This window comes from Camelus ferus, chromosome 8 (genome assembly GCF_009834535.1).
Source record: "Camelus ferus isolate YT-003-E chromosome 8, BCGSAC_Cfer_1.0, whole genome shotgun sequence".
Classification (NCBI taxonomy): domain Eukaryota; kingdom Metazoa; phylum Chordata; class Mammalia; order Artiodactyla; family Camelidae; genus Camelus; species Camelus ferus.
This window is the reverse complement of record NC_045703.1, coordinates 1,323,360-1,331,838: the sequence shown is the minus strand read 5'-3', so window position 1 is coordinate 1,331,838 and position 8,479 is coordinate 1,323,360.

The window sequence follows — 8,479 nt, the reverse complement described above, 5'->3', positions numbered from 1 at the left end:
GTCCAGGGGGAGGCTCTAGATGCTACCTGCATTTCCAGCCCAACCCCTGCCTTTCTGCGGCAGCCCGCACTACAAGACACTCGGGGAAGACACTCGGAGGGCTCCTAGGAGATCCCAGGCGCTGCAGACCGAGGACGAACATCGCCACACTCAGAATTCCGGAACGCGGCCGAGTGTGTTGGGGAGGTTTGGGGCCGACCACCACGCAGCTGCCTGGTGTCACTGGTGTTCCCTGGCAGGGGGAAGTCCGCTAATTACCTGATCTGTCCAGGGGGTGGCACTAGATGCTACCTGCATTTCCATGCCAACCCCCGCCTTTCCCTGGCAGCCCGCACTAGGACACACACGGGGAAGACACGTGGATGGCTCCTACTAGACCCCGGCCCTGCAAACAGTGGATGGAACCTCGCAACACTCAGAATTCCGGAACGCGGCCGAGTGGTTTGGGGAAGTTTGGGGCCGCTCAACACGCAGCTTCCTGGTGTCACAGGTGTTCCCTGGCAGGAGGAAGTCCGCTAATTACCTGATGTGTGCAGGGGGAGGTACTAGATGCTACCTGCATTTCCAGCCCAACCTCCGCCTTTCCCCGGCAGCCCACACTACGAGACACTCGGGGAAGACACTATTATGGCTCCTAGGAAATCCCAGGCGCTTCAGACAGAGGATGGAACCTCGCCACACTCAGAATTCCGTAACGGGTCCGAGTGGGTTGAGGAGGTTTGTGGCCGCCATCCATGCAGCTGCCTGGTGTCACAGGTGTTCACTGGCAGGAGGATATCCGCAAATTACCTGATCTATGCAGGGGGAGGCACTAGATGATACCTGCATTTCCAGGCCAAACCCCGCCTTTTCCCAGCAGCCCGCACTAGGACACACTCCGGGAAGACACGCGGAGGGTTCCTCGGAAATCCCAGGCGCTGCAGACAGAGGACGGGTCTTCGCCACACTCAGAATTCCGGAACGCGGCCGAGTGGGTGGGGGAGGTTTAGGGCCGCCCTCCACGCATCTTCCTGGTGTCACAGGTGTTCCCTTGTAGGGGGAAGTCCGCTAATTACCTGATCTGTGCAGGGGGAGGCAATAGATGCTACCTGAATTTCCAGCCCAATCCCCATATTTCCCCGGCAGCCCGCACTAAGAGACACTCGGAGAAGACACGCGGAGGGCTCCTAGGAGATCCCAGGCGCTGCATACTGAGGACGGAACCTCGCCACACTCCGAATTCCGGAAAGTGGCCGAGTGGTTGGGGGAGGTTTGGGGCCGCCCTCCACGAAGCTGCCTGGTGTCACAGGTGTTCCCTTGCTGGGGGAAGTTCGCTAAATACCTGATGTGTGCAGGGGGAGGCACTAGATGCTACCTGCATTTCCAGCCAACCCCCTCCTTTCCCCGGCAGCCCGCACTACGTGCAATTGCGGAAGACACTCGGATGGCTCCTAGTAGATCCCAGGCGCTGCAGACCGAGGATGGAACCTCGCCACACTCAGAATTCTGGAACGCGGCCGAGTGGGTGGGGGAGGTTTGGGGCCGCACTCCCCGCAGCTTCCTGGTGTCACAGGTGTTCTCTGGCCAGAGGAAGTCCGCTAATTACCTGATCTGTGCAGGGGGAGGCACTAGATGCTACCTGCATTTCCAGGCCAACCCCCAACTTTGCCCGGTGTCCAGCACTAAGAGACACTCGGAGAAGACACGCGGAGGGCTCCTAGGGGATCCCAGGCGCTGCAGACATAGGACGGAACCTCGCCACACTCAGAATTCCGGAAAATGGCCGAGTGGGTGGGGGAGCTTTGGGGCCGCCCTCCACGCAGCTGCCTGGTGTCACAGGTGTTCCCTGGCAGGGGGAAGTCAGCTAATTACCTGATCTGTGCAGGTGGATGCAATAGATGCTACCGGCATTTCCAGCCCAACCCCCGCCTTTCCCTGGCAGCCTGCACTTGGAGACACTCGGGGAAGACAAGAGTAGTGCTATTAGGAGATCCCAGGCCCCGCAAACTGTGGACTGAACCTCCCCACAATGAGAATTCCAGAACGCGCCGAGTGGGTGGGAGAGGTTTGGGGCAACCCTCCACGCAGCTGCCTGGTGTCACAGGTGTTCCCTGGCAGGGGGAAGTCCGCTAATTACCTGATCTGTGCAGGTGGAGGCAATAGATGCTACCGGCATTTCCAGCCCAACCCCCGCCTTTCCCTGGCAGCCTGCACTAGGAGACACTCGGGGAAGACAAGAGTAGTGCTATTAGGAGATCCCAGGCCCCGCAAACTGTGGACTGAACCTTCCCACAATGAGAATTCCAGAACGCGCCGAGTGGGTGAGTGAGGTTTGGGGCCACCCTCCACGCAGCTGCCTGGTGTCACAGGTGTTCCCTGGCAGGGGGAAGTCAGCTAATTACCTGATCTGTGCAGGTGGAGGCACTAGATGCTACCTGCATTTCCAGCCCAACCCCTGCCTTTCTGCGGCTGCCCGCACTACAAGAGACTCGGGGAAGACACTCGGAGGGCTCCTAGGAGATCCGAGGCGCCGCAAACAAAAGACTGAACCTCTCCACACTCAGAAATCCAGAACGCGGCCGAGTGGGTGGGGGAGATTTGGGGCCGCCTTCCACGCAGCTGCCTGGTGTCACAGGTGTACCCTGGCAAGGGGATATCCGCTATTTACCTGATCTATCCAGGTGGAGGCAGTAGATACTACCTGCAATTCCAGCCCAACCCCTGCCTTTCCCCTGCAGCCCGCACTGGAGACACTCAGGGAAGACACGCGGTGGGCTCCTAGGAGGTCCCAGGCGCTGCAGACAGAGGATAGAACCTCGCCACACTCAGAATTCCGGAACGCAGCCGAGTGGGTTGAGGAGGTTTGGGGCCGCCACCCACGCAGCTAACTCTTGTCACAGGTGTTCCCTGGCAGGAGGAATTCCGCTAATTACCTGATCTGTGTAGGGGTAGGCACTAGATGCTACCTGCATTTCCAGCCCAACCCACACAGTTCCACGGCAGCACGCACTAGGAGACACTCGGGGAAGACACGCGGAGGGCTCCTAGGGGTTCCCAGACGCTGCAGACAGAGGACTGATCCTAGCCACACTCAGAATGCCGGAACGCCTCCGAGAGGTTTGGGGCCGCCCACCACGCAGCTGCATGATTTCACAGGTGTTCCCTTGCAGGAGGAATTCCGCCAATTACCTGATCTGTGCAGGGGGAGGCACTAGATGCTACCTGCATTTCCAGCCGAACCCCCGCCTTTCCCCGTTAGCCCGCACTTGGAGACACTCGGGGAAGACACGCGGAGGGCTCCTAGTAGATCCCAGGTGCTTCAGACAGAGGACGGAACCTCGCCACACTCAGAATTCCGGAACGCGGCCGAGTGGGTGGAGGAGGTTTGGGGCAGCCCCCCACGCAGCTGCCTGGTGTCACAGGTGTTCCCTGGCAGGAGGAAGTCCGCTAATTACCTGATCTGTGCAGGGGGAGGCACTAGATGCTACCTGCATTTCCAGCACAACCACCGCCTTTCCCCGGCAACCCGCACTAAGAGACACTCGGTTAAGATACTCGGAGGGCTCCTAGGAGATCCCAGGTTCTGTAGACCGAGGACGGAACCTCGCCACACTCAGAATTCCGGAACGCGTCCGAGTGGGTTGGCGAGGTTTGGGGCCGCCCTCCACGCAGCTGCCTGATTTCACTGGTGTTCCCTGGCAGGGGGAAGTCCGCTAATTACCTGATCTGTGCAGGAGGAGGCAATAGATGCCTCAAGCATTTCCAGCCCAACCCCCGCCTTTCCCCGGCCGCCCGCACTAGGATACACTTGGGGAAGACACGCGGAGGGCTCCTAGGGGATCCCAGTCGCTGCAGACATAGGACGGAACCTCGCCACACTCAGAATTCCGGACGCGGCCGAGTGGGTGGGGGAGGTTTGGGGCCGCCCTCCACGCAGCTGCCTGGGGTCACTGGTGTTCCCTGGCTGGGGAAATCCGCTAATTACCTGATCCGTCCAGGCGGAGGCACTAGATGCTACCTGCATTTCCAGCCCATCCCCCGCATTTCCCTGGCAGCCCGCACTAAAAAACAGTCGGGGAAGACACGCTAAGTACTCCTAGGAGATCCCAGGCGCTGCAAACAGAGGACTGAACCTTCCCACACTCAGAATTCCAGAACGCGGCCGAGTGGGTGGGGGAGGTTTGGGGCCGCCCTCCACGCAGCTTCCTGGTGTCACAGGTGTTCCCTTTTAGGGGGAAGTCCGCTAATTACCTGATCTGTGCAGGGGGAGGCACTAGATGCTACCCGCATTTCCAGACCAACACCCGTATTTCCCCGGCAGCCCGCACTAAGAGACACTCGGAGAAGACACGCGGAGGGCTCCTAGGAGATCCCAGGCGCTGCAAACAGAGGACGGAACCTCGCCACACTCAGAATTCCGGAAAGTGGCCGAATGGATGGGGGAGTTTTGGGGCCGCCCTCCACGCAGCTGCCTGGTGTCACAGGTGTTCCCTGGCTGGGGGAAGTCTGCTAATTTCCTGATTCGTCCAGGGGAAGGCACTAGATGCTACTTGCATTTCCAGCCCAACCCCTGCCTTTCCCCGGCAGCCCGCACTGGAGACACTCAGGGAAGACACGCGGTGGGCTCCTAGGTGATCCCAGGCGCTGCAGACAGAGGATTGATCCTAGCCACACTCAGAATGCCGGAACGCCTCCGAGAGGTTTGGGGAGGTTTGGGGCCACCCACCACGCAGCTGCATGATTTCACAGGTGTTCCCTTGCAGGACGAATTCCGCTAATTACCTGATCTGTGCAGGGGGAGGCACTAGATGCTACCTGCATTTCCAGCCGAACCCCCGCCTTTCCCCGGTAGCCCGCACTTGGAGACACTCGGGGAAGACACGCGGAGGGCTCCTATTAGATCCCAGGTGCTTCAGACAGAGGACGGAAACTCGCCACACTCAGAATTCCGGAACGCGTCCGAGTGGGTTGGCGAGGTTTGGGGCCGCCCTCCACGCAGCTGCCTGGTGTCACTGGTGTTCCCTGGCAGGGGGAAGTCCGCTAATTACCTGATCTGTGCAGGGGGAGGCAATAGATGCCTCCGGCATTTCCAGCCCAACCCTCGCCTTTCCCCGGCAGCCCGCACTAGGAGACACTCGGGGAAGACACGCGGAGGGCTCCTAGGTGATCCCAGTCGCTGCAGACATAGGACGGAACCTCGCCACACTCAGAATTCCGGACGCGGCCGAGTGGGTGGGGGAAGTTTTGGGGCCGCCCTCCACGCAGCTGCCTGGGGTCACTGGTGTTCCCTGGCTGGGTGAAGTCCGCTAATTACCTGATTTGTGCAGGGGGAGGCACTAGATGCTACCTGCATTTCCAGGCCAACCCCCTCCTTTCCCTGGGAGCCCCCACTAGGAGACACTCGGGGAAGACACGCCGAGGGCTCCTAGGAGATCCGAAGTGCTGCAGACAGAGGAAGGAACCTCACCACACTCAGAATTCCGGAAAGTGGCTGAGTGGGTGGGGGAGGTTTGGGGCCGCCGTCCTCGCAGATGCCTGGTGTCACAGGTGTTCCCTGGCTGGGGGAATTTCGCTAATTACCTGATGTGTGCAGGGGGAGGCACTAGATGCTACCTGCATTTCCAGCCCAACCCCCCGCCTTTCCCCGGCAGCCCGCACTAGGAGACACCCGGGGAAGACACGCGGAGGGCTCCTAGGTGATCCCAGTCGCTGCAGACAGAGGACGGAACCTCGCCACACTCAGAATTCCGGAACGCAGCCGAGTGGTTTGGTGTGATTTGGGGCCGCCCACCACGCAGCTGCCTGGTGTCACAGGTGTTCCCTGGCAGGGGGAAGTCAGCTAATTACCTGATCTGTGCAGGTGGAGGCACTAGATGCTACCTGCGTTTCCAGCACAACCCACGTCTTTCTCCGGCAGTCCGCATATAAGTCACTCGAGGAAGACACGCGGAGGGCTCCCAGTAGATCCCAGGTGCTGCAGACTGGGGATTGAACCTCGCCACACTCAAAATTCCAGAACGTGGCCGAGTGGGTGGGGTATGTTTTGGGCCGCACTCCACGCAGCTGCCTGGTGTCACAGGTGTTCCCTGGCTGGGGGAATTCCGCTAATTACCTGATCCGTCCAGGGGGAGGCTCTAGATGCTACCTGCATTTCCAGCCCAACCCCTGCCTTTCTGCGGCAGCCCGCACTACAAGACACTCGGGGAAGACACTCGGAAGGCTCCTAGGAGATCCCAGGCGCTGCAGACCGAGGACGAACATCGCCACACTCAGAATTTCGGAACGCTGCCGAGTGTGTTGGGGAGGTTTGGGGCCGACCACCACGCAGCTGCCTGGTGTCACTGGTGTTCCCTGGCAGGGGGAAGTCCGCTAATTACCTGATCTGTCCAGGGGGTGGCACTAGATGCTACCTGCATTTCCATGCCAACCCCCGCCTTTCCCTGGCAGCCCGCACTAGGACACACACGGGGAAGACACGTGGAAGGCTCCTACTAGACCCCGGCCCTGCAAACAGTGGATGGAACCTCGCAACACTCAGAATTCCGGAACGCGGCCGAGTGGTTTGGGGAAGTTTGGGGCCGCTCAACACGCAGCTTCCTGGTGTCACAGGTGTTCCCTGGCAGGAGGAAGTCCGCTAATTACCTGATGTGTGCAGGGGGAGGTACTAGATGCTACCTGCATTTCCAGCCCAACCTCCGCCTTTCCCCGGCAGCCCACACTACGAGACACTCGGGGAAGACACTATTATGGCTCCTAGGAAATCCCAGGCGCTTCAGACAGAGGATGGAACCTCGCCACACTCAGAATTCCGTAACGGGTCCGAGTGGGTTGAGGAGGTTTGTGGCCGCCATCCATGCAGCTGCCTGGTGTCACAGGTGTTCACTGGCAGGAGGATATCCGCAAATTACCTGATCTATGCAGGGGGAGGCACTAGATGATACCTGCATTTCCAGGCCAAACCCCGCCTTTTCCCAGCAGCCCGCACTAGGACACACTCCGGGAAGACACGCGGAGGGCTCCTCGGAAATCCCAGGCGCTGCAGACAGAGGACGGGTCTTCGCCACACTCAGAATTCCGGAACGCGGCCGAGTGGGTGGGGGAGGTTTAGGGCCGCCATCCACGCATCTTCCTGGTGTCACAGGTGTTCCCTTGTAGGGGGAAGTTCGCTAATTACCTGATCTGTGCAGGGGGAGGCAATAGATTCTACCTGAATTTCCAGCCCAACCCCCATCTTTCCCCGGCAGCCCGCACTAAGAGACACTCGGAGAAGACACGCGGAGGGCTCCTAGGAGATCCCAGGCGCTGCATACTGAGGATGGAACCTCGCCACACTCCGAATTCCGGAAAGTGGCCGAGTGGTTGGGGGAGGTTTGGGGCCGCCCTCCACGAAGCTGCCTGGTGTCACAGGTGTTCCCTTGCTGGGGGAAGTTCGCTAAATACCTGATGTGTGCAGGGGGAGGCACTAGATGTTACCTGCATTTCCAGCCAACCCCCTCCTTTCCCCGGCAGCCCGCACTACGTGCAATTGCGGAAGACACTCGGATGGCTCCTAGTAGATCCCAGGCGCTGCAGACCGAGGATGGAACCTCGCCACACTCAGAATTCTGGAACGCGGCCGAGTGGGTGGGGGAGGTTTGGGGCCGCACTCCCCGCAGCTTCCTGGAGTCACAGGTGTTCTCTGGCCATAGGAAGTCCGCTAATTACCTGATCTGTGCAGGGGGAGGCACTAGATGCTACCTGCATTTCCAGGCCAACCCCCAACTTTGGCCGGTGTCCAGCACTAAGAGACACTCGGAGAAGACACGCGGAGGGCTCCTAGGTCATCCCAGGCGCTGCAGACAGAGGACGGAACCTCGCCACACTCAGAATTCCGGAAAATGGCCGAGTGGGTGGGGGAGCTTTGGGGCCGCCCTCCACGCAGCTGCCTGGTGTCACAGGTGTTCCCTGGCAGGGGGAAGTCAACTAATTACCTGATGTCTGCAGGTGGAGGCAATAGATGCTACCGGCATTTCCAGCCCAACCCCCGCCTTTCCCTGGCAGCCTGCACTTGGAGACACTCGGGGAAGACAAGAGTAGTGCTATTAGGAGATCCCAGGCCCCGCAAACTGTGGACTGAACCTCCCCACAATGAGAATTCCAGAACGCGCCGAGTGGGTGGGAGAGGTTTGGGGCCACCCTCCACGCAGCTGCCTGGTGTCACAGGTGTTCCCTGGCAGGGGGAAGTCAGCTAATTACCTGATCTGTGCAGGTGGAGGCACTAGATGCTACCTGCGTTTCCAGCACAACCCACGTCTTTCTCCGGCAGTCCGCATATAAGTCACTCGGGGAAGACACGCGGAGGGCTCCCAGTAGATCCCAGGTGCTGCAGACTGGGGATTGAACCTCGCCACACTCAAAATTCCAGAACGTGGCCGAGTGGGTGTGGTATGTTTTGGGCCGCACTCCACGCAGCTGCCTGGTGTCACAAGTGTTCCCTGGCTGGGGGAATTCCGCTAATTAC